This window comes from Suricata suricatta, chromosome 5, assembly GCF_006229205.1.
Source record: "Suricata suricatta isolate VVHF042 chromosome 5, meerkat_22Aug2017_6uvM2_HiC, whole genome shotgun sequence".
NCBI lineage: Eukaryota > Metazoa > Chordata > Mammalia > Carnivora > Herpestidae > Suricata > Suricata suricatta.
In genome coordinates, this window is record NC_043704.1 from 97,645,578 (window position 1) to 97,671,957 (window position 26,380).

A 26,380-nucleotide genomic window follows, 5' to 3' on the forward strand; every position below is an offset into this window, starting at 1 on the left:
AGTTTAACCCATTCCAAAAACACTACATTTTTACTTCTCCCTGCATCATGTTTTAGGTATATGGTGTCAGACTTTACATCCATTCATCTGGTGAATCCCTTGACTGATTTTTTAATAGATATTTTTAATTTTACTGCTTTTGTACTTCCTACTTTTCTTCTGCTTATGGTCTTTTCTTTCCACTCAAAGAGTCCCCTTTAACATTTCTTTTAAGTATGCTCTATTAGTGATGATTCCTTTAATCTTTGTCTAGGAAACTCTATCTCTCCTTCTATTCTGAATGATTGCTTTTCTGGATAGAGTATTCTTGGTTGCAGGGTTTTTGTTTTGTTTTGATTTTATTTCCTTTAATCACTTTGAACACATAATGTCATTCCCTTCTGGTCTGCTGCTGAAATACAGCTAATAATCTTACGGAGTTTCTCTTGTGTGTAACTTTAAAAATTTTCTATTGCTGCTTTTATAATTCTCTATAATCGTTTTGTCATTTTTGTTAGTATGTGTGTTGGCGTGGACCTCCTTTGGTTGATTTGGTGGGGTGGAATGTGGTACTTTCTGTGCCTCCTTGATAAGGATTTCTGGGTTTTTGTTTGTTTGTTCCCAGATTTGGGAAGTTTCTAGCTATTATTTCTTCAGATACATATTCTGTCCCCTTTTCTCTCTCTTCTCCTTCTGAATTGATATAGTTCTTTTGCTTCTCTAATCTACTATTTATTACCTTTATAGTATATTTTTATTTTTAGTTACTGACTTATTCTTCTCTCATTTATTCTTTGTTTTCAATCAATTTGTTGAGGATCTCACTGAGGTCCTGCCCTCTTTTCTCAATTCCAGTATCCTTATGACCATTGTCTGAAGTTCTTTAACAGGCATTTTGCTTATCTCTGTTGCATTTACTTCTTTTGCTATGATTTTGTCCTTTTATTGGGGACATGTCTTCTGTCTCCTCATTTGTCTAACTCTTTTCTGTTTATATGTGTTAGGAAAGTCACTTATGTATTCTGCTCTTGCAAATAGTGGCCTTTTGAAGAGGTCCTGTGGTATTCTAAAATGCATTGTCCCTGTTCATCTGAACCTGGAGCTTCAGGGATTTCTCTTATGTTTGTGTGTGCACCCTACTCTTGCAGCTGAGTTGTTTTTGCCTTCATTTCAATCATTCTCCATGGCTCTCTTTGCCAGTTTTCTGAAGGGTTTGGTCCCTGTATTACTGTGTCAGTCTGGGGCTGCCTTGGAGTTGGGTTTGGTCAGACCAGGCGTTTGCCAGAGCTGCAATCACTCCAACTGCAGGGTGCTCTCCCTGTGGTGCCCCCCTCCCCAAGATTTTCTTGTTGGGCAGTGACTTCAGTCAGACAAGATGTCTTCCCCTAGTGCAGTGCTGTGGCTGATGTCAGATTGGTGTGTGTCCTTATCCTTTCAGGACAAGAGTCACTTTTGGGTTGGTGCTGGCACTGCCACGCTTTGGATAGACTTCTGCCAAATCTGGGTTGGAAAGGGCAGACTGCAAGATAACACAGGGGAAGGGTGAGTGGTATTAGTAAAGTTTGCACAGGTCTGCTGTAGGAGGGGACCTGGAGTAGCTTTGGAGAACCACCAAAGGCTGACCACAGGAGAATGCAGAGATGGAGCTGCTGTTAGAGGGGAATTGGAGGTGCTTTAGAGAACTGCTGAGGGTGGGTTGGAGGGGTTAGTCCACATGTGAGCGCCCAAATAGGGTGCACTGTTAGCAGGTTAGATGGAGAATGTTCATGCCCTGCTGGTTTCCACAGGAATCCCTGTATTTAGGCTGGGACGGGGGGGATGTCATGCCTGCCTTCTCCTTTGTACCTGGATAAATCTCTTAAAGATCACTGCTCTTCCAGTACACTTTTTGAGATTAGTAAATAGATTTCCTTTGTGATTATCCCTGGTGGTTTTCATATTACTGCCTGTATGCTGCTGTATCCCAGCAGGGCTGTTAATGTCATCTCTTTAGGGGCAGGGAGTCCTTTCTATTCATTCCCTGGGTCTCTCAGAGCAGAGAGCACAGATTTTTTTTTATTTTAAATTCCAGGTATTTAGCAACACTGATTGTAAGAACTCGAGAAATTAAGCTCCTCTAGTTGTCAAGTCCAACCCTGTCTCTCAACAGTTTTCTGGGTCAGCTTGGTTCCTGATCACGTCCCTTCCCTTCCTTTCCCTTTTGATTTGGCCTCTTCTCTACATTTAGCTGTGGAGAATCTGTTCTGCCAGTCTTTAGGTCATTTTCTGGGTTAGTTACACTGATGTGAATGTGATCTAGGTGTGTCCTTGGGATGTGGTGAGTCTAGGATATTTCTACTCTACCATCTTCCCCAGAAGTCTGTTATTTTCAAAGGCTGCTTTGATTAGTTACCATTAGAAAGCCCTGACAAATAATTACTCCCCCAGGTAATATTGAAATTACACTATACTGCATTAAGTATTAGGTGCTTTGAATAGTTTTTAGTGGAAAAATATAACTTTTATATTAACTAGATGTTTACAAGGTCTTCTTTAGTTTTCTTGGGAAATGCTTATGCTGTTACCGTATGTGTAAGGTAACATCTGTTTAATTCATACATTTATTTGAATAGATTTTACTAATTGAATTCTAGTTCATGATTTATTTTGAAATATTTGTTCAAAAAGTACTAGTGAACGTAATGTATTGGGAAAATTTCTAAACAAATTGTGTTCCTTGCCTGTACCTTGGCAGAAGTCCTCCTGACTAGTATTCCAACATCTATTATGTAACTGTCACAGTCACTTCAGGGCATTGAATAACTTCTAACTTGTGATTTTGATCTCCATATGAAAGATAATTTTAAACAATGCAGTGTGCAAGAAGGGCAAGAGAGATGAAAGGAGATGAAGAAAAAGGTATGAGAAGGAAGAGCAGGAAAAATTTAAGTTAGTTTTGGAGAACAGTGGAGAAGAATAAAAATATTTACAAACTCAAGTCGACAGATAACATGTAATATAATAAATATAAAGTGAGAAGTAAGAGGAAAGCAGTTTTCTACTTAGCCTCTTTAATTTCTCAAAATATTATTCGAATGTATTTCTGTAATCTCTGCCTTTTACACACACACATGCACACACAGAAAATAGTTTTAAATACCCAAGTATATATAAAGTTAAATACAATAATGTTGAAGGGGAAAATGAAAAATTGCTAGAATGCATTACCAAAAGTACCACAGGCTTATACGTTATTCCTTTTACAATGATATTTAAGAAGGAAAATAAGTAACAAGAAAAACTAAAATGTGTTTATCTTTCAAGCTATTAAATTTTTCAAGATTGCCTCCAACTCCTCCTAACCACAACAGTGCTAGAAGGAGCAGCTTCACATATGCCCCCTTATGCACACATGCTTGCCTTTCTCTGGGATAGGACTTTGGGATCATAGATTATATTTAATTTGAGTAACTACTCACAGGTTTGTCTTCAGACCAACTGCACCAAATTGTTACCAATAGTGTGTGTTTCTGAATCACATTACCTGCCAAATTTTGCATTATTCAGCTTTAATTATTTAACACATATATCTAGTTCCAAGCACACTTTCAGTTGCTAGGCATGAACACAATACTATTTCTAATTTCTACACTACTAGTCGGGTGAATAAAAGAAAAGTATTTTTCTTGCAACTTGTATTTTTCTAGTTACCAATCCATTTGAATTCACTTTTGTGGTATTTATTGCGTTTCCTCTTCTGTAAGTTGTTGGTATATTTTGCCCATTTATTCTCTTTATATTTTAGATATTAGTTTTCTATTTTAGATGTTAAAGATTATCGTATTCTATAAATTGTCTATTAACTACCTCCATTGAAATTTGAAAATCATAAGTATTATGATCTTTTGTGTGGTTTATGCGTTTGTGACTTAGCTTCAGAAATTCTTTTCTCTAGGGCACCAGGTGGCTCAGTTGGTTAAACATCTGACTCTTGACTTTGGCTCAGGTCATGATCTCATGGTTTGTGGGTTTGAGTCCCACATCGGGTTTGTGCTGACAGTGCCAAGCTCTCCTCCTCTCTTTCCATTCCTCTCCTGCTTGCATGCTATCGCTCTCTCTCTCAAAATAAACTTAAATTTTCTCTAAAACAAAATATTGTTTTATATATTTTTTATTTTATCTTTAACATTTATTTAATCCATGCATATTCCACTTTGGAATATTATACTACCATTCTCTTTAATTGTTTCACCACATTCTGAGTAGTGCCAGGGTGGGATAAATTATGATGAAATAAAAAAAAATCTCAAAATCTGAATGACTAAACATACACAACAAATATCTGTTTCTTATTAACACTACATATACAGCATGGTTCTGAGAAGGAATTCTGTCCATTGTAATAATTCAGGGAGGGTAGGATGATAAAGTATTACCACCTTAGTAGCATGGAAAGTATCAAATACAAAATTAGCTTCTTTAGCCTCACAAAAGAAGTTGGAAAGTGTCCTTTATTCCAGAAGAGTTTATATAAGATTGGTGTTCTATGTATGTGTGTGGTTTTTTCCCATTAAGGTTTAATTGAAATTGACAAAATAATGATCTGTGAATTTTATTTCTTATGTGAGAGTTTTCATAAAATAGTTTTCTTTAAATTGATACCAACATATTATAATTTATTTCACTTTGTGTCAGAATGGGGTAAAGAATGGGGTAAAGATATCTTTTGACCAAATTTTTTAAAGAAAGGGGTTTTTAAAAATAATACAACAGTGTATGAGGATTCCTTTTTTTCCACATCCTCACCTTTGTGTTTTTTTTAATCTATTCTGAAAGGTGGGAGATATCAAATTGTAATTTTGATTACCTTTTCCTGCTGATGATTGATGTTAGTCACCTTTTCATGTGTCTTTTGGTTATCTGTTTCTTTGGAGAAATGTCTGTTCACATCTTCACATTTATTAATTGGATTGTCTGGGTTTTGGTATTTAGTTGCAAATATTTCAGTAGGGTTTTTTGTTTTGTTTTGTTTTACTATTTCCTTTGCTATACAGAAGATTTTTATCTTGATATAGTCCCAATAGTTTATTTTTGCCTTTGTCTTTTATCCCCCCTTCTTGAGGGGACATATTCAGAAAAATGTTGCTATGGTCCATGTCAGAGAAATTACTGTGTGATCTCTTCTAGGATTTTTACGGTTTCAGATCTCTCATTTAGGTCCAAAATCCATTTTAAGGCATGTGTGTGTGTGGCATAACAAAAGCGTCTGGTTTCCTTCGTTTGCTGGTAGGTGTGTGGTTTTCCCAGCACCATTTGTTGAAGGGAATGCCTTTTCCCCAATGCTTATGCTTATCTTCTTTGCCACAGATTAATTGACCATGGAATAGTGGGTTTACTTCCAGGGTCTCTATTCTGTTCTGTTGATCTGTGTCTGCACCTTACTTTTGATTACTCCAGCTTCGAAGTATATCTTGAAATCTGGGATCGTGATATCTCCAGTTTCATTCTTCTCTTCTCAAAATGGCTTTAGCTATTTGTGGCATTTTGCAATTCTATACAAGTTTTAGTATTATTTGTTCTAGTTCTATGGAAAATGCTGCTGGTATTTTCATAGGGGTTGCATATAATCCGTAGATTGCTTTGGTTAGTATGGACATTTTACAATACTTGTTCTCCTAATCCATGAGCAAGGAATAATTGTCCATTTGTCATCTTTAATTTCTTTCATCACTGTTTTATAGTTTTCAGAGTACAGGTCTTTCACTTCCTTTGTTAATTTTATTGCTAGGTATTGTATTATTTTAGGTGCAGTCGTAAATAGACTTGCTTTCTTAATATTCCTTCTTTCTAGGTCAGTATTAGTGGGTAGAAATGCAACAGACTTCTGAATATTGATTTTGTATCCTGCAACCTCACTGAATTCATGTGTAAGTTCTAGTAGATTTTGGTGTGATCTTTAGAATTTTCTATGTATAGTACAAAAGTTTTACGTTCTTTCTTACCCATTTGGATTCTTTTTATTTTTTTCTTGTCTAGCTGTTGTGGCTAGCATGTCCAATGCTATGTTGAATAAAAGTGTTGCTAGTACAGGTACCTGGGTGATTTAGTTAAGTGACACTACTCTCGATTTTGGCTCAGGTCGCAATCTTGTGGTTCATGAGCTCAAGCCCTGAGCTGGTCTCTGTGCCAACAGCATGGAGCCTGCTTGGGATTCTCTCTCTGCCTCTTCCCTGCTTATGCTCACTTTCTCTCTCTCTCTCTAAAAATAAATAAACGAATCATTTTAAGTTGTCAGTGGTTATCTTTGCCTTGTGCCTGACTTAGAGGAAAAGCTCTCAGTTTTTCACCATTGAAATGATGATAGCTGTGGGTTTTTCGTATATGGCCTTTATTGTGTTGAGGTATATTCCCCCTAAACTTACCTTGTTGCTGGATTTTTGTTATCATGTTGGTTGTTGTACTTTGTCAAATGCTTTCTCAGCATGTATTGAATTGATCTTGTAGTTTTACCTTTCTCTTATTGATGTGATATTTCACATTAATTGATTTTCAAATATTGAGCCACCCTTGCAACCCAGGAATGAATCCCACTTCATTGTGGTGAGTGACTTTTTATTGTATCTTTTTATTCAGTTGGCTAACCTTCTGTTGGGAGAATCTTTTTTGCACCTATGACTATCAGAGCTATGGACCTATAGTCGCCCCCTTTTTCTTCTTTGTAATGTATTTGGTTCTGGTATCAGGTTAACTCTAACCTTATAGAATGCATTTGAAAGTCCCCTTTCTCTTCCATTTTTAGAAATAGTTTAGGAAGAATACATATTAGTCATGATCCCAGGATTGAGGAATCAAGTCCTGTGTAGGGCTCTACACAGAGTATGGAGCTTGCTTAAGATTCTCTCTCTCCCACTACCCTCTGCCCCGCACATGCGCTCTCCTCTCTTTATAAAACAAAACAAACAAAAAACCTGGTATAATTCACCTGTGAAGCCATTTGGTCCTGGACTTTTGTTTGTTGGCAGTATTTTATTTGATTCAATTTCATTAGTGTTAACAATCTGTTCCAATTTTCTATTTCTTCCTGATTTATTTTTTGAAAGCTGTATGATTCTAGGGATTTTCCCATTTCTTCTAGGTTGTTCAACTTGTTGGCATATGATTTTTCATAATATCCTCTTTGTATTTATGGTGCATTGGTTTCATTTCTAATTTATGATTTTGTTTGTTTTTGTCCTCACTCTCTCTCTCTCTCTCTGGTAAGTCTGGCAAAGAGTTAGCAATTTTGTCAAACTTTTCAAAGAACTAGCTCTGCTTTCATTGATCTTTTCTACTGTGTGGTGGTGGTGTTTTGAGTTTAGATTCATTTAGTTCATTTCTAATCTTCATTATTGTCTTCCTTTTACTCCTTTTGTGGGGTTTTTTTCTTTTTCTGGTTCCTTTTAAATGTAAGGTTAGGTTAGATTATTTATTTGAGATCTTTCTTGCTTCTTGAGATAGGCCTGTGTTATAAACTCCCATCTTAGAACATCTTTTGTTGCATACCAAAGATTTTGGACCGTTGTGTTTCTTTTTACATAAGTCTCCATTTATGTCTAACTTTCTGATTTCTTGATTGACTCATTCATTGTTTGGTACCATGTTATTTAGTCTCCATCTCTTTGTGTTCTTTCCAGATTTTTTTCTTGTGGTTGATTTCTAGTTTTATAGCATTGTAGTAAGAAATGATGCATATATGACTTTAATCATTTTTAATTTGTTGAGTCTTCTTACCTAACGTGATCTATTCTGAAGTATATTCCATGTGCATTTGAAGACATGTATTTCACTATTTTAGCATTGAAAGTTCTAAATATACGTGTTGGGTTCATCTGTTCCCATGTGTTTTTCAAAGGCAATGTTTTGTTGATTTCTGTTTGGATAATCTATACAATGATTTAAGTGGGGTGATAAGTCCCCTACTATTGTACTATTGATTACTTTGTTAATAGCTGTTTTATGTATTTGGGTGCATAAATATTTACAAATGTTATGTCTTTGTTGGACTGTTCCTTTTATGATTATGTTGTGGTCTTTGTTTTAATGTCCATTTTCTCCAATGTAATTATTGCTATCCTGGATTTTTTTTTTTACTCCATTTACATGACAAATGCTGTTCCATCACTTTATTCTCATTCTGAATGTGTCTTTAGATCTGAAGTGAGTCTTTTATAGGTGGCATCTAGATGGGGCTTGCATTTTTATCCATTTCATCACCCCATGCCTTTTGATTGGAGCATTTAGTCTATTTATGTTCAGTGTGAGTATTGATAGGTATATGCTCATTGCCATTTTGCTACTTGTTTTACAGTTGTTTTTGTAGTTCTTCTCTAGTCTAGGCAATTAAGTGAGTATTCTATGGTAGCCTTGGGCTAGAGTTGATTCAGACAAGGCATTTGCCAAAGCTATCATTGTATAGAACTGCAGAACATAATCCCTGTGTTGCCCTCTGAGAATTTTTTTTTTTTTTTTTTTTTTTTTTATAGGCAGGGCCTGTTCTCAGAACAGATGTCTACAGATGTCTGCTGCCTATCCAGTGCTGGGGCCACAATAAGAGAGGTATATGTGGTTATCTTCCCTTATCCCAGGGGAAGGAGTCACTTCAAAGTCATACTTGCCTCTGGGCTGCTTGTACGCAGTCATGCTTGTGGTATGGCTTTGGATGGACTCTTGCCAAGGTCATGTTGGTGGTGGCTGATCAGGTCTTAGTAAAGTTTGTACTGATATGCTTGGAGGATACCTGTAGCATCTTTGGAAAACTTCTGAGACTTTGTTAGAAGGGGTGGAGCCACAGAAGAGCACAGGGATGAAGCATGTTATTAGCAAGTTAGGTGGAGTGTTCAGGGTGGTTCTGCATGTGTCCTTGTGTGTATAAACTGGCACATGTTTTCTTTAAAAATAACCATAAAATGTACTTAACATGAAAAAATGCCTAAATATTTAAATGTTTCCTAACATACAGATAATTATGAGAATAGAAATTATAGGTATTCCAGATTATAAATTTTTATATCACACATAATATCTATTTGTCATTCACATTGTCTTCACTACCCACACACACAAAATTGTGGTTGTATTAGAATATATTTACTTCAAATTTATAAAGTCTTAAAACTCAGCTACACAAAGGAAACAACAGTAAAATATGTTTAAAATCTATGAATAAGATTTTCTAAATTTCCCACTGTACAGATTTTCTATTACATTTAGTTGCTTAATAACACACTCAAGAATTTCTATTCTCCAATCTCTTTACCTACATAAATGTAAATTGAATGTTGAAAAATCCTAATCCATACCTCACATATTCTGAGTTTGTTTTCTCAGGCAAGTTCAAATCTTGTCTTTGCAGATATGGATTCCTGTTCTCAAAAATCCTTGACAAGTTCCAAATCTTCTAGAGGCCCAGCAAAGGCCTTGCTCCAGTCATTCGAGAGCTAAGGCAAAGTCAGAGATATTGCCAATCTTTGGGTCCTTTTAACACAGCGAGTAGTTTCAATTTACTGTGAAAGACAGTTCACCGATCAAAAGTTTAACATCATCTTCTCTGTCTATAAGCAGTGTCCCAATGAAGTCTTTTACATGGAAATTCGAATGTCTGAGATACTCACCTGTAGGGTAAAGAAATGCTTCACAGACTTATCTTTGCTCAGAGGATATGGGCCTAATGTCCTTGTGGCTACAGTGGCTAACGTATGGAAACCTTGTAGCTTCTATTTCTTTCAATGCAGATTTATATTTGTAGAATATCACAAGAGTATTTGTTTACTGGGACAGTGGGGAAAATGCTTCATCTTGAATGCTAATGTGGGTAAATATTCAGTTTTAGTGCCAAAATATAGATCTTTTCCATCAACAAAATTGTTCTCTTTTTTAAATTGTTATTTTTAAAACTCTTGGAAGTATTTGTTTTTTCTTAAATATTATGCATTTTACTTTGGAAAGTAAATAATAGACAAATAGATATTTACTTTGGAAAGTAAAATGCATAATGACAAGAATTATATATAAGCATTGAACTTAAACATGTATATATATACAATATTCTCAAATCAGTATGTAACAATGGATTTAGAATCTGAGGGCAGATTTTTAAAGAAAGCCTGTAAAACATTACAATTTAATGATCATCTTATAGAAAGCCAAAGGACCTTTACATGTATGTTCCTCCTATGTTTTGACACAATTCAATGTTAAGAAGTTAGCACTGTGGTCTGTGCAGAAAACAGTCAACCACTTATTTGAAAATAACAACTACAAAACAACCTAGGAGGCTAGGATTAAGGTACCTAAGTGCATTATTCAAATGCATCATATCCCCTGAGTTTTATCACTAGATAAGTTTACTCAACCTGGCAAACTTTATAAGCACAAACAAAATAGAATATATTCTCTCTGTATGTCCTCTGAGGTATTTTTCTTTCATTATTTACTTTACACGTAAGGGCTCAATTTTCTTTTTTATTCAACTAATACAAATAAGTACTTACTTATCCCTTGCTTTTGGTAATGATTTGCAGCAAAATCTTTGGAGTCCTTTTTGTCTTGTTTAGCAGTAGCTATCAAATTGTTCTTAACTTTAAATTGTGCATATCAATTCCATTTATATTACAACTTCAAGTTCTTATTTGTCAAAATAGGCAGGAAATCAGAAAAATATGCATTATAATCAGAAAATGTAGACTTATTTATATCTGTATTTCATAAATATAGACTGATTTCTGCTCATTAGTATGAATGGAATCTTCCTGATTCAAAGCTGCATCCAGTATTGATCATGTTTTCCTAGTATGATTATGAAATAAAATATAATAGTATGTTAACAACATATGCCTATTCAAAAACTTTCAGGTGTCACTTTTTAATGAAAGCAATTTTCACATATTTTCCTTTAAATTGCATGGACCATCACTTAAGAAATAATCCATATTTTCCAATTTTGTTTTGACATTAATAGCATTTTACTGCAGTTTTTCTTTAACACTATTCAATTACTGTACTTGAGAAATGCCATATCCTTTTCTATTTAACAGTTTCTTATGATTCACTGAAGTCTGTGACTGAAATGAAATAGAAAGACTACCAAGATTGACAGGCGTGCTAAGAAAGCAAGTCACAGTTGGACCTAGAAGTCATCAGCCAAAGTCACTGAATCCAAAAAATGTTATCAAATTGAACTGCTTTCTGATATTAGCAACTATGCTGGAAAATAACAAGGTAAATACATTCTAATTTTATATTTATTAAAATAATAAATTTATATAATTACACAAATAGTATGTTTCTATTTATATCTATGTATATAATTATTATAAAGAGATATATAATTAGCAGTATAAGTCTTAAAAATAATTTCATCTCCTCCCTCTACATGATCAGTCCTACTGTGACAAGATAAAATTTCTAATTGTGTAATCTATTCTGGTACTTACATTGATATTTCTAGATAATTTTATATCTCTATTTTGATCAATTAGAGATGAACATTTAATGTTCTTCCCCAGCACAATTTACTTCTGTCTCTTTGTACTCCTTAGTTAATACCACACTTCCTGATTGAATCACTAATGACTTTCATGTCATGTTATCTATGTCGTTTATCACGATTTTGAAACATTGTACAAAAGAAAAAAAAGTTTTGCTTTTCAGTTTAATATTGCTTTATGTTTCACCTACAAATTTCCAAACACCAATTCTTATTTTGACCTATTATCTCTGTCATAATTTAAATACATATACTTTTTGTTTGTCTTATTTGCCCAAAAGGCAGACTTACTATTTTATTTCTCAGTCTCCTTGTTTCACTTGGGTCTGGTTGCACTGATTTTTTACATTTATCAAAATCTTGTTCTACAAGCACTCTTCCAGGACCTTAGGAAGAAAAGGTGCTGGGGATATTAAACCTTTTTTAAAAATTCTAGTTAATATACAGTGTAAAATTAGTTTCATTGTACAGTTTATTGATTTGATCCTTATATACAACACCTAGTGTTAATCACAAATGTACTCCTTAATCCCCATCACCTACTTCACCCATTCTGCCACCCATTTCCCCGCTAGTAGCCATCAGTTCTCTATAACTAATAGTTTCTTGGTTTGCTCTCTCGTTTTCTTCCTCTACTCACTTGTCTTATTCCTTAAATTTCACATATGAGTGAAATCATATGACAATTGTCTTTCTCTGACTTAAACTTTGCCTAGCATTAGACTCTCTAGCTGGATCCGTATTCCTCACAAGCAGCAGATTTCATTCTTTTTATGGATGAGTAATATCCCACCATGTTAAAATATCCCATATCTTTATTCAACAGCTGATGGACATCTGGGCTGTTTCCATAATTTGGCTATTGTAGATAATACTTCTATAAACATGGGGGTGCATATATCCCTTTAAATTATCATTTTTGTATTCTTTGGGTCCATACCTAGTAGTGCAGTTGCTGGGTCATAGGATAGTTCTATTTTTAACTTAAGTACCCTCCACACCATTTCCCACACTGACTACACCAGTTTATATTCCCACCAACAGTGCAAAGGGTTTCCTTTTCTCTACATCTATTGTTTGTGTGGTTGATTTTAACCATTCTAAAAAGGTGTGGGGTAATATCTCATTTAGTTTTGATTCGTATTTCATTTAGGAAGGGTGATGAGCATCTGTTTCTGTTGGCCATCTGTAGGTCTTCTTTGGGAAAAATATTCATGTTTTCTGCCCATTTTTAATTGCATTATTTTTACTAGGTGCTGTGTTTTATAGAAGTTCTTTGTATATTTTGAATACTAACCCTTGATCAGATATATCATTTCCAAATAACTTCTCCTATTCCATAGGTTGTCTTTTAGTTTTGTTGATGTTTTTTCCCTTCGCTGTGCAGAACCCACAACTATATGATTAATTAATGTCTGACAAAGCAGGAAAGATGGCCTCTTCAACAAAGAGTGTTGGAAAAACTGGACCACTTTCCTAACCATATCCAAAAATTCCAAAAAGGATTAAAGACCTAAATTTGAGACATGAAACCATTAAAATCCTAAGGGAGAACACAGGCAATAATCTTTGACATTGGCTGTAGCAACTTCTTAATAGGTTTGTGTCTTCTGAGAAAAGGGAAACAAAAGCAAAAATAAACTATTGGGACTTCATACAAATTAAGATTTTCTGCATAGTGAAGGAAGCAATCAGCAAAACTAAAATGGAATAATCATTTATTTAAAAAATACCTTTATTGTAAGCTTTTATCTGCTCTCTTGACTGGCTCTCTTTTATATATAGGTGCTAGCCAGTCCATATTGAGAATCTTCTATTTTTTCCTTTGACTCACTGCTACTCTCCATTGCACTTATATATGAAATTGAACAAGAAAGCCATCTTATCCCTTTTACCAATCCAGTTCAGGACTATCATAATAAATGATGATTTTTATTTCAAACACTTTGCCTGGAACTATATGCAATACACTACATTACCTTCCTCTTAGTGGGATTTTAAAAGGGGGAATAAACACATTCTCACTTGCCATATTTAGCTAAATGTTCTTACTAGATACAGATTTAGTATTAATCTCTTTAGAAGACTCATTATTATTGATAACTCTCCTGGAATTAAAACAGTTACATAAACATTCTCTTTTTCCTATTTTCTTTTTGCCACATGTAGATTAGATTTTTAATATAAAAATTGAATTCAATTTAAAAGGAAAATTAATGTTTAAGTTACTACTGTAAATTATTTAGTATAATTTCTTTTTATAAGAAATAGTGATATTGTGATAGGATACACATGCAATAACATCACCATTTAAAATGTACAATGTATTTTAGATTCTTCAGAATTGTACTACTATCACCATTATTATACAACACAGCACCCCAAAAGAAACTCTGTACACATAAGCAGTCATCCCCCATATCCCTCTACACTCCCAGCTCTAGACCACCACTCATTTTTCCTATGAACTTCCCTCTTCTGGACCTTTCATACAAATGGAATAACATGTGGTCTTTTGTGATGGGCTTCTTTCATATAGCATATTTCCTAATTTTATTGAGATGTAAATGATATACAACATTGTATAAGTTTAAGCATCTGATAAAGCATATATGGACACTAAGACAGGTAACACCTTCATCACCTCACATAATTTCCTATTTGTGTATGTAGTGAGGCCATTTAAGATCTTTTAATGCTATTGTATTATATACCTAAAACGTGCTAACTGTAGTCACCATGCTACACATTAGATCACCAGAACTTACTCGTAATGGAAATTTGTACCTGTGTAAAAATTTATATTAAAAATAGAAATACATGATTTTAAATAACTTCAAAGTTGTACTTCTCTTAAATATTAATAGTAAAATTTTTTAAGGAATTGTATATCTGCTGTTAGCAAATCAAAAATGGATCATACAACAAAGGACAAAGATCTCCATTAAATTTCCAAAAGCAAAAAAAAAAAAACAAAAAACCTATGTTGGCATAAAAAAGTCACATATATGTTCAATATCAGATGTAATTGGCCAATTGTGTATCATTGAAACATTTTCTACAACTACAGTTCCACGTGAAAATGATCTTAAGAGGAATGCTGTGACAAAACCTGTTCATGTACTGAGTTTAGTTGTCATACTCACTCACTATTACAACTAGTAATTCCCATGTTTTGAAACCTTGTTTAGAGAGATGAGCATCCATTCATGGAGTTAAGGTTTCCAGTCTAGCATGGCAACATAGGAAGACCCTGAACTCACCTCCTGGCTGAAACACACACCCCACATTATAACTATCCACATTCTTCCTCCTGAAGAAGAATTGAGGGCCCACTAAATAGCTTCTACACAACTAAAGCTAGAATAGCAAAAGAGAATAAGAAACACTGTAACAAAACGAACTCCAAAGCTGTGGAATGGTTGTAGGGAGGGGTAGTATTGAGCAACCAGGCATAGATTCCTCTGTCTCTGGAAACAGGAGAAAGCCACAGTTTAAAAGAGAAACTAGCATAAAAAAGACAAAACTAGAACTACACCAAGCAACGCAAAGTGCTACAAGAACACTATCCAGGTAGCAGGGAATGGAGGGGAAAAACAACAAAACAAAACTGTTACCACCCCACCTTAAAAGCCAAGAGTGGGGTCCATATACCATTACCAACAGATCTGGTGCTCACTGTGATCCCAGAGTTCACAAGCCCACACCATCCTTTGTGGTGCTGGAACATAAAAAATAAGCCATGGGTTGTTTTATCTTTTGTATTATGTCTGAATTAAATATTAAAAATATTATTTTTTACAATTTTGTCTCTCTTCTTCCATTGATTTATAAACATTTTGGTTTTTAACTTTCAATTTTTTTGTCATCTTATTTTCTTCCTTCAGGAAAAAGCCACAATTTAAAAGAATAACTAACAAACACATAGCTCCTGCCAGACACCAAAGGTAACAAAGGATACATAAGAACATTCCAGCAAGACGAAGAGGAGCTGTTCTGCCTAACCCACAGGAATAAGCACAGAAATCCAAGCAAAAAGGAGACACAGAGGAAAGTGTTCCAAAGAAAAGAACAAGGAAAAAAACTTGAAAAAAGAGCTAAATGAAAAATAGATAAGCAATATAACCAATAAAGAAAAGACTTTAAAGCAATAATCAAGATGCTCAAGAGCCTGGAGAGGAGAGGGGAAGGACTCGGTGATAACATCAATAAAGAGAAAATATAAAAGAGAACCAGAATTGAAGAATACAATAACGGATATGAAAAACACACCAGAGGGAATCAACAAGAGATTAACAAATACAGAAGAACGTGACAGCCATCTGAAGACAGGGTAAGGGAAGGAGTAGAAAATTTATGTGAAGAAATACTAGCTGAAAACTTCACTAACCTTTGGGTTCAAGAAGTACTGAGAGTTCCAAACAAGATCTATACCAAGGAGGTCCACAGTATATCACATAATAATTAAAATGCCAAAGACAAAGATAGTTGTAAAATCAGGAAGAAAAGTCAGGAAGAAAGAAGCAAAAAGTGACCTACATGGGGAAATTTGATTTTTCAGCAGAAACTTTGCAAGCCCCAAGGGAATGACAGGATTAATTCAACATGTGGACAGAGGGGGAACAAAGGAAACATAAACCTACCCCTAAGAATAGTCTACCCAAGGAGGCTCCATGCTGAAAGTGCAGGGCTCAGTCTCATGAATCGTGAGATCATGACCTGAGCCCAAATCAAGAGCCAGATGCTCAACTGAGTCACCCCGGTGTCCCTATATCCATTTTCAGCTGTACATGCATTATCCAGAATACATTACATGTTAGGCCACAGAACAAGCCTGAAAAAAATATGTGGAGACAAATGAAAAACACACCAGTCCAAAATCTTTGGGAGGCAGCAAAAGCCATTCAAAGAGAAAAATATATAGTAATACAGGCCTACCTCCAGGAACAAGAAAACGCTCAAATAAACCAGATAACCTTATACCTAAATGAACTAATTTACTCTTTGATGGCTTTGTTGACCCATTGATGGTTTAGCCTCCAAGTGTTTGTATTTCCAGGCTTTTCCTTGTGATTTCTAGTTTCCTACTACTATGGTTGGTAAAGATGCATGGTAGGATTTTATTCTTCTTACATTCATTTAGGGTTCTATTTTCTAACGTAGAAAGCTCAGTAGTTGCAAATTACATCAATTCTCTCCCTCTACATGGCCAACTGACCAAAAATCCCTGTTGATTATACCTCAGAAGAGTGTTTCAAGTATAACTCATCCTTACCAGGCCCATTATTTTGGACTTTGTTCTGAAATTGAGAATGGCACAAAGAAATGGAAAAAAATATTCCATGATCATGGACTGGAAGGACAAATATTGTTAAAATGTCTAATCTACCCAAAGCAATCTACACCTCTAATGAAATTATTATGAAACGATAACCAGCATTTTTCATAGAGTTAGAACAAACAATACTAAATTTGTATGAAACCACAAAAGACCTGTAATAGCCAAAGCAATCTTGAAATGCAGAATTGTGATGCCTCAAGCTTTGCTTTTCTTTTTCAAGTTATATTGCAACATTGTAGTGATCAAGACAGTATGGTCCTGGCACAAAAACAGACGTGTAGATCAGTGGAACAGAATAGAAACCCCAAAAATGGACTCAAAATTATATGGTGAACTCCTCTTTGACAAAGCAGAAAAGAATATCTAATGGAAAACAATCTATTCCACAAATGGTGATGGGAAAACTGGACCACTTCTTATACATAAAAATAAATTCAAAATTGATGAAAGACCTGTGAGACAGGAAACCAACAAAATCCTAGAGGAGAACAGAGACACCAACCTGTGCTCTTTGACCTCAGCCAAAGCAACTTACTAAATGCATCTCCTGAGGCAAGGGAGACAAAAGCAAAAATGATCTACTGGGACTGAATCAAAATAAAAACTTCTTCACAGTGAAGGAAACAATCAACAAAACTAAAAGGCAGCCCACAGAATGGAAGAAGATATTCACAAATGACATATTGGATAAAGGGTTACTACCCAAAAATCTATAAAGAACTTACCAAACTCAACACCCAAAATCAAATAATCCAGTTATGAAATGGGTAGAAGACATGGGCAGAAGACATGAATAGACCTTTTTTCCAAAGAAGACATCCATATGGCTAACAGACACATAAAGCGATGTTCAACATACTCATCAGGGAAATACAAGTCAAAATTATAATGAGATATCACTTCATACTTGCCAGAATTGTTAAAATTAACAACTCAGGTTGGCAAGGATGCAGAAAATGGGGAACCCATTTGCACTGTTGGTGGGAATGCAAGGTGGTCTAGTCACTCTGGAAAAGAATATGGAAGTTCCTCAAAAAGTTAAAAATAGGGGTTTGTGGGTGGGTCAGTTAGGTGTCTAACTCACTTTTGGCTCCAGTCATGATCTTACAAGGTTTTTTTAGTTTGAGCCCCTGGTTCAGCTGGAAGCACAGAGACTGCTTGGGCTTCTTACTCTCCATCTCTGCACCTCCCTCACATGTACTCTCTGTATCTCTTAAAATAAATAAAAATTTTTTAAGTTAAAAATAGAACCGTCCTACAATCTAGCAATTGCACTACTAGATATTTACCGAAAAGATACAGAAATACTGATTTGAAGGGGCATATGCACCCTGATGTTTATAGCAGCAGTATCATTAACCAAATTATGGAAAGACCCCAAAGTCCCCATCTACTGATGGCTGGATATAGAAGATGCAACACAAACACACACATACACGCTATTACTCAGCTATCAAAAAGAATGATTTCTTGCCACTTGCAATGATGTGGATCGAGCTCTAGAGTCTATTATACTAAGCAAAACAAGTTAGAGAAAGACAAATATCATAGGACTTCACTCATGTATGGAAGTTAAGCAATGAAACAGATTAACATAGGGGGGAAAAGAGAAGCAAACTATAAAAACAGACTCTCAACTATAGAGAACAAACAGGGTTGTTGGAGGGGAAGTGGGCAGGGGGTGGGTTAAATGGGTGATGGGCATTATAAGTAAGTGGTAAATGACTAAATTCTGCTTTTGAACTGTTAACACTGTATGTTAAGTAACTGGAATCTAAGTAAAAACTTGAAGCTGCCAAAAAAGAAAAAAAAAGCTGCACACTGGTAGGGCAGCTGTGGGCTCTGCCTGTCTCCACCTGCATCAATGTAGTATTCTCAGCTAGGATTTTCTCATGATTCCACATCTCTTGGCCCAGATTTCTTATGGTTCTCTGGAACATTGCTGCTCATATGCCCCCCCTCCTTAAGGTAAATACCTAGGACTGGAATTGCTGAGTAATATGGGTTACTTCAAGGAACAAATCAAAGCACCCCTGGTGGAGGGTCCAAACCATCACTATGGTAGAAAGATAAAGTAACCGAAGTCACAACAGAGAGCAAGTAACTTTCTCTAAAAAACACCTCCTGAAGGGGCAGGCTCTGGACAGTGTACGGCACCTCTTTAATATAGTAGTACTCTCAGGTGCAGGGCACATAACAAGCAATTAAAACACATAAGGGACAGAAAACTAGCCAAAATGATGAAACGGAAGAATTCTCCTCAAAAGAAATTCCAGGAAGAAAGGACAGGTAAAGAATTGCTCAAAATATATATAAACAATATAACTGAACAAGAATTTAGAATAATGGTCATAAGATTAACTGGTGGGCTTGAAAAAAGCATAGAAGACAGCAGAGAATCTATTGTAGAAGTCAAGCAACTAAAAAGTAGTAATGATGAATTTAAAAATTCTATAAATGAGGTGCAAAATAAAATAGAAGCAGTAACAGCAAGGATTGAAGAAGCTGAGGGGAGAGTAGGTGAAATAGAAGATAAAATAATGGAAAAAAAAGGAAGCTGAGAAAAAGATTTAAAAAACTGTGGATCATGAGGGGAGAATTAGAGATCTAAGTGATTCAATGAAATGGAAAAATATCCATATTATAGGAGTTCCAGAAAAAAAAGAGAAAGGGGCTGAAAGGGTACTTGAACAAATTATAGCTGAGAACTTCCCCAATATGGGGAATGAAACAGATATTAAAATCCAGGAGGCAAAGAGAACTCCCTTCAGATATAACTTGGATTGATCTTCTGACCTATCATAGCGATACTGGAAAAATACAAAGATAAACAGAATTATGAAAGCAGCTAGGTATAAATGGGCCTTAACATACAAGGGCAGACTCATAAGGGTTATAGCACACCTATCTACTGAAACTTAGCAGGCCAGAGGGAGTGGCAGGAAAGTTTCAATGTGATGAACAGGAAAAATATACAGCCAAGAATCCTTTATCCAGCAAGCCTGTCCTTCAGAATAGAAGGAGAGATAAAGGTTTTTCCCAACATACAAAAACTGTAGGAAGTGATCACCCTACAAGAGATTCTAAGGGGGACTCTGTGAGTGGAATTTTGCAAGGACCACAAAGGACCAGAGACATTACTACAAGCATGAAACCTACAGATAACACAATGATTCTAAACCCATATCTTTCAATGTAAATGGACTAAATGTTCCAATCAAAAGACATAGGGTATCAGAATGGATTTAAATAAAACAAGACCCATCTATTTGCTGTCCACAAGAGACTCATTTTAGACCCAATGGCACTTTCAGATTGAAAATGAGGGGATGGAGAACCATCTATCTTGCTACTGGAAGTTTAAGAAAGCTGGAGTAGCCATACTGATATCAGACAAACTAGATTTTAAACGCTATAACAAGAGATGAAGAAGAGCATTATATAATAATTATGGGTCTGTCCATCAAGAAGAGCTAACAATTATAAATGTCTATGCTATGAATTTAGGAGCACCCAAATATATAAAACAACCACAAACATAAGCAATTTTATTGATAATAATTGGTAATTGCAGGGGACTTTAATACTCCACGTACAGCAATGGACAGATTGTCTAGACAGAAAATCAATAAACAATGGCCCTGAATGATACACTGGACCAGATAAACTTGACAGATAAATTTAGAACTTTTCATCCTAAAGCAGTACATTCTTCTTGAGTACACATGGAATATTCTCTATGATAGATCACATACTGGGTCACAAAACAGCCCTTGATAAATATAAAAGAGTTGAGATCCTACCATGCACACTTTCAGATCTCAATGCTATGAAACTTGAAAGCAACCATATGACAAAGTTCGGAAAACCTCCAAATGCATGGAGGTTAAAGAACATTCTACTAAAGAACTAATGAGCCAACCAGGCAATTACAGAAGAAATTTAAAAATATATGCAAACAATTGAAAATGAAAATACAACAATACAAACCCTTTTGGATGCAGCAAAGGCAGTCCTAAGAGGAAAATACATTGCAGTCCAGGTCTAGCTCAAGAAACGAGAAAAATCCCAAATTTTAACAGCACACCTAAAGGAACTAGAAGCAAAGCAAACAAAAAAACCCAAAAAACAAAAACCCCAAACCCAGCAGAAGAAGAGAAATAATAATATAGAGATTGGATGGATGGATAATATAGATATAATAATATAGAATCCAAAAATAAAAAAGTAAAACACATCAATGAAAAGTTTGTTTTTTGAAAAAAGAAAATTGATAAGCCTCTAGCCAGGCTTCTCAAAAAAAAAAAAAAAAAAGAGAGCACCCAAATGATAAAATCATGAATGAAAATGGATTTATCACAACAAGTCCCTCAGAAATATGAGCAATTATCAGAATACTATGAAAAATTATATGCCAACAAACTGGACAACCTGGAAGAAATGGACAAATTCCCAAAGACTCACACAAAACCAAAAGTCAAACAGAAAGAAATAGAAAACTTGAACAGAACCATAACTAGTGAAAAAATTGAATCAGTTATCAAAAATCTCCAAACAAATAGGAGTATTGGACCAGACTGCTTCCCTGGGGAATTCTACCAGACATTTAAAGTAGAATTAATACTCATTCTTCTTAAGCTGTTCCAAAAAAACAGAAATGGTAGGAAAACTTTCAGACTCATTCTATGAATCAGCATTACCTTGATTCCCAAATCAGACAGAGACCCCACAAAAAAGGAGAATTACAGGCCAATATCCTTGATGAACACTGATGCAAAAGTTCTCAACAAGACAGTAGCAAATCAAATTCAATAGCATATAAAAAGAATTATTCACCATGATCAAGTGGGATTCATTCCTGGGCTGCAGGGCTGTTTTAATATTCACAAATCAATGAGATACATCACATTAAGAAAAGAAAGAGAAGAACCATATGATTCTGTTAATAGATGCAGAAAGGCATTTAACAAAATACAATATCCTTTCTTAATAAAACCCTCAAGAAAGTTGGGAGAAAAGGAACATACTTAAACATCATAAAAGCTGTATATGAAAAGTCCACAGCTAATATCATCCTCTAGGGGGGGAAACTGAGAGCTTTCCCCTTGAGATCAGGAAAACGACAGGAATGTCCACTCTCACCACTGTTGTTTAACATAGTGTTGGAAGCTCTAGCAAAGACATCGAAATTGGCAAAGAAGAAGTTAAACTTTCACTTTTCACAGATAACATGATATTCTACATGGAAAACCCAAAAGGCTGCACCAAAACATGGCCAGAATGGATACATGAATTCAGCAAAGGCGCAGGGTACAAAATCAATGTACAAAAATCAGTTGCATTTTTATACACCAATAATGAAGCAAAAGAAAGAAAAATCAAGGAATTGATTCCATTTACAATTGCACCACTCACCATAAAATACTTAGGAATAAACCTAACCATAGATATAAAAAATTTGTATGCTGAAAACTATAGAAAACTTATGAAGGAAATTGAGAAAGACATTAAGAAATGTAAAAACATTCTGTGCTTATAGATTGGAAAAATAAGCACTGTTAAAATGCAATACTGCCCAAAGCAATCTACACATTCAATGCAATCCCAATCAAAATTGGACCAGCACTCTTCTCAAAGCTAGAACAAAAAATTCTAAAATTTGCATGGAACCACAAAAGACCCTGAATAGGCAAAGTAATATTGAAGAAGAAAACCAAAGCAGATGAATCACAGTCCCAGACTAAAGTCTACTACAAAGCTGTCATCATCAAGACAGTATGGTATTGGCACAAAAACATACACATAGACCAATGGAATAAAACACAGAACCCAGAATTGGACCCACAAATGTATGGCCAACTAATCTTTGATGAAGCAGGGAAGAGTATCCGATGGAAGAAAAGTTTCTTTAGCAAGTGGTACTGGGAGAACTAAAAAACAACATACAGGAGAAATAGGCAACAGCCTCTTTGACCTCAGCTGCAGCAATTTCTTACTCTACACATCTCCAAAGGCAAGGGAATTAAAAGCAAAAATGAACTACTGGGACCTCATGAAGGTAAAAACTTCTGCACTGCAAAGGAAACAAACAACAAAACCTATAGGCAACCGACAGAATGGGAAAAGATCATTGCAAATGACATATCTGATAAAGGGCTAGTATCCAAAATCTATAAAGGACTCACCAAACTCCACACCTGAAAAATAATCCAGTGAAGAAATGGGCAGAAGATAATAGACACTTTTCCAAGGAAGACATCCAGATGGCCAACAGACACATGAAATGATGCTCAACATCACTCATCATCAGGGAAATACAAATCAAAGCCACACTGAGATACTGCTTCATACCAGCGGGAGTGGCTAAAATGAACAAATCAGGAAACTACAAATGCTGGCAAGGAAGTGGAGAAACAGGAACTGTCTTGCACTTTTGGTGGGAGTGCAAACTGGTGCGGCCGCTCTGGAAAACAGTATGGAGTTTTCTTAAACAATTAAAAATAGAACTCCCTTATGGCCCAGGAATAGCACTACTAGGAATTTACCCAAGGGAGACAGGAGTGTTGATGCATTGGGGCACATGTACTTCAATGTTTATAGCAGTGCTTTCAACAATAGCCAAATTATGGAAAGGGCCTATATGTCCTTCAACTGATGAATGGATCAAGAAGATGTGGTTTATATATATAACGAAATACTACTTGACAATGATAAAGAGTGAAATCATGCCATTTGCAGCAACATGGATGGAACTGGAGGGTATTATGCTAAGTGAAATAAGTCAGAGAAAGACAGATATCTCATGTTTTCACTCCTATGTGAATCTTGAAAACAGAAAGCCATAGGGGAGGGGAAGGGGAAAAATAGTTAAGGAGAGGGAGGCAAGCTATAAGAAACTCAAACACAGATGACAAACTGAGGGTTGATGGGGAGGTGTGGGAGAGGGGAAAGTGGTTGATGGGCATTAAGGAGGGCACTTGGGATGACAACAATAAATTCTATTAAAATTTTAAATAAAAATTAAAGATATAATACATAAGAAACTGCAAAAAAATTATTCAGTCCTCTGTATCTGTAAATTTTTAGAATTTCCTTTGATATTCATGTACTGGATTTTTCAGCAAAAACTTTTTCCCTGACATCTTAGGCTAATGAAGCCCCAACCTGAAGATATATATATATATATATTAAAGATCGTTAGGCTTAGTCCTTCAGTAGCCAGATGAGAAAACATGAATTCAGAGGAACTAAATCCCTAAAACTGAAAGGTATGATTTTCCAAAGACCAGTAGATTGTCAGCATAGGGCTTGGACTAGAACCCAGGTCTACTGGTTCCCTAAATCCTGCTATCTAAATGACCAGGTAATCTTAGTAAAGTTCTCAAAAAAAAAAATGCCATGGAATTTTTAGTCCAAACCAGAGTTTTAAAGTAAAAGTGTAAGTTATTTCATCTCTGAGCAAGCAGTTTGACAGGGCTCATTAAGCTGAAACTATTATTGAAGTTATTCATCTTTTCAAATTTTAGATTTCTTTTGAGACATTAAAGATAGTTCTAAATTGCTCCGGTGATGTAATTTTATATCACTCTAACTAAAGTAACTTCACCTTACAAGTTCTAAAACTTTGTCTTAATGTCTTTCTGATCACAATACTCTTTGAAATTATCTATCGATTGTTTTACCCTCTTATTGTCTCTTTCCACTAAGTATATTATAGATTTCATAAAAGCAGGAACTTGTCTGCTTTGTTTGTTGCAGCAAGAATGTAGAATACTGGATACAGTTGACACTTAATATATATTTTCCAATAAATAGCTTCAATGGTTTATTGAAATATTTAGAAATGCATTCTAATTACTGAAATAGAAATTATTAGCTTCAAAACCATGACTCTGAGTCATCTGTAAACATTATTACATTTAAAAGACATTTTCAAGCAAATAGATCTCAAAGTACAACTCAAAAATATACTAACAATATCAGCACTAACATTAATATTAAACAATCTGATTCCTTACACCAGGTTCAAGGTACTTGTAACTGAACCCAGTTTATCTGCCCAGTGTCCAGCAAAGTCAATCACTGAGCCATCAAGGATACAGCAAGGAAAATGGTTATTTGAGAGGCAGCCAAACAGGGGGAAGACAGGGCAAGCCTCAAACCACCTCCCAGAAATAGGAGAGTCAGGGCGGTCGAAAGGCAGACAAAAATGTCTGGGTAAAAAGTTGCAGTTGCCCTTCTTAATCCAAAAAACCCTTTGGTTAAGGCTTCCAATCCTCACTTTCTTTTCATCATCCTTCATTTTTGAGGCAGTTGGGATGATGGACCCTCTAGATATTTCCTGCTGAAATGGGGTAAGGATTAGGATTAGAAAAATGAACCCTTCCTCACTCACCTATACATATTCTTTAGTTCAAGGTTGAATCCCAACATTCTGAGTTAACAAGATATTTTATACTTTGGTTAATAGTGTTTATACTATATTTTATCTAGAGCATTAGGGGAGATGTTGCAACTAAATAGTTTATTGTACTTACCGATGGATCAGCTCTCCCAAATAGTTTTAGGTCCATCGTTGGTCCAACCAGTGTTCCTTTTGATTTTCTCTTTGCTGACAGGGGAATAGGGAACCTGTGGATTCTTAGTAACTTCAGTGTGATTAAGCCACAGCTTAAATCCCTTGTGATTTCACTCAAGAATGGGTAGTTAACAATACCCCCTAAAGGTATTGTCCAACGAAGTTGAATTTGATTCTCTGGATGCTGGCTCTTCCAAGTCTTTAATGGTGGTACAAAGGCACATCTGTGGGTTACATCAACCTGCTGAAGGAAATTTATGTACTTAATGTACCTGGTAGTATCTAATAATCTAATGTGAGCCCCATCAAGAACTCCTAAGTCATGAAAAGAGTGTCAAAATGTCTTCCATATAACATTTCATAGGGGCCTAAATCAAGCCTACTTCTAAAGACTACGCTTACCTGAAGCAAGGTTCATAAGGATTTTTCCTCAAGTTAAGTTGATTTCTTGGCATATCTTTGCCAAACTTCATTTTTTTCCTGTTTTTCTAGACTGTTGAAGACATCTAGGAAGTGTAATTTCCATTGAACGTCCAAGGTATTGGACACTACTTGTGTGATTTTTGCCATGAATGCTGCTCCATTATTTCTATGCATGGTTAGAGGCAATCCAAACCTAAAAAAGATTTTGCTTAAAAATTTAACAACATTCTATTCTCTGAATAGAATGTAAAAGCTTCAACTCAACTTCTAAAGGTGTCCACAAATACCAGCAAATATCTGAGTGAAATCATATGGTGTTTGTCTTTCTTGTTCTGATTTATTTCATTTGCTATAATGCCATCTAGGTCCATCCATGTTGTCACAAGTGGCAAAATCTCATACTTCCTCTGTTATAGTGAACAAAACAACAAACCAGAAGAAACAAAAACAGAATCAAACATAAATATACAGAGAACAGATTGTTGCCAGAGGGAAGGGGTAGTGGAAGGATGGGCAAAAAGGTTGAAGGAGATAGAAAGTAGAGGCTTCCAGATGT

The 26,380-nt window shown here is 35.4% G+C and overlaps 1 pseudogene; it reads right to left on the reverse strand.

The window, feature by feature from the left end:
* Positions 1 to 25,396, reverse strand: part of LOC115291218 — a 41,052-nt pseudogene extending 15,656 nt beyond the window's left edge.
* Positions 25,397 to 26,380: the final 984 nt, after the last annotated feature.